Source organism: Sphaeroforma arctica (assembly GCF_001186125.1).
Source record: "Sphaeroforma arctica JP610 unplaced genomic scaffold supercont1.644, whole genome shotgun sequence".
Classification (NCBI taxonomy): Eukaryota; class Ichthyosporea; order Ichthyophonida; genus Sphaeroforma; species Sphaeroforma arctica.
This window is the reverse complement of record NW_014039914.1, coordinates 52,094-53,341: the sequence shown is the minus strand read 5'-3', so window position 1 is coordinate 53,341 and position 1,248 is coordinate 52,094.

Genomic DNA, 1,248 nt, shown 5'->3' with positions numbered 1-1,248 from the left:
CTATAAATATAATACTAGTAAATACACTACAAATATAATACTAGTAAATACTACTATAAATATAATACTAGCAAATACCACTACAATTATAATACTAGTAAATACTATTATAAATATAATACTAGCAAATACTACTATAAATATAATACTAGTAATTACCATTACAAATATAATACTAGTAAATACCACTATAAATATAATACTAGCAAATAGTACTATAAATATACTACTAGTAAATACCACTACAAATATAATACTAGTAAATACTACTATGATATAATGCTAGTAAAGAGTACTATAAATATAATACTAGCAAATACGACTATAGATATAATACTAGCAAATACTACTATAAATATACTACTAGTAAACACCACTACAAATATAATACTAGCAATACTACTATAAATATAATATTAGTAAATACTACTATAAATATAATACTAGCAAATACTACTATAAATATAATACTAGTAAATACCACTACAAATATAATACTAGTAAATACCACTATAAATATAATACTAGCAAATAGTACTATAAATATACTACTAGTAAATACCACTACAAATATAATACTAGTAAATACTACTATGATATAATGCTAGTAAATAGTACTATAAATATAATACTAGCAAATACCACTACAAATATAATACTAGCAAATACTACTATGATATAATGCTAGTAAATAATACTATAAATATAATATTAGTAAATACTACTATAAATATGCTACCAGTAAAAACTACTATGATATAATACTAGTAAATACTGCTATATATGTACTACTAGTAAATACCACTATAAATATAATACTAGCAAATACTACTATAAATATAATATTAGTAAATACTACTATAAATATAGTACTAGCAAATACTACTAAAAATATAATACTAGTAAATACCACTACAAATGTAATACTAGTAAATACTACTATAAATATAATATTAGTAAATACTACTATAAATATAATACTAGCAAATACTACTATAAATATAATACTAGTAAATACCACTACAAATATAATACTAGTAAATACCACTATAAATATAATATTAGCAAATAGTACTATAAATATACTACTAATAAATACCACTACAAATATAATACTACTAAATACTACTATAAATATAATACTAGCAAATACTACTATAAATATAATACTAGTAAATACTACTACAAATATACTACTAGTAAATACCACTACAAATATAATTCTAGTAAATACTACTATAAATAAAA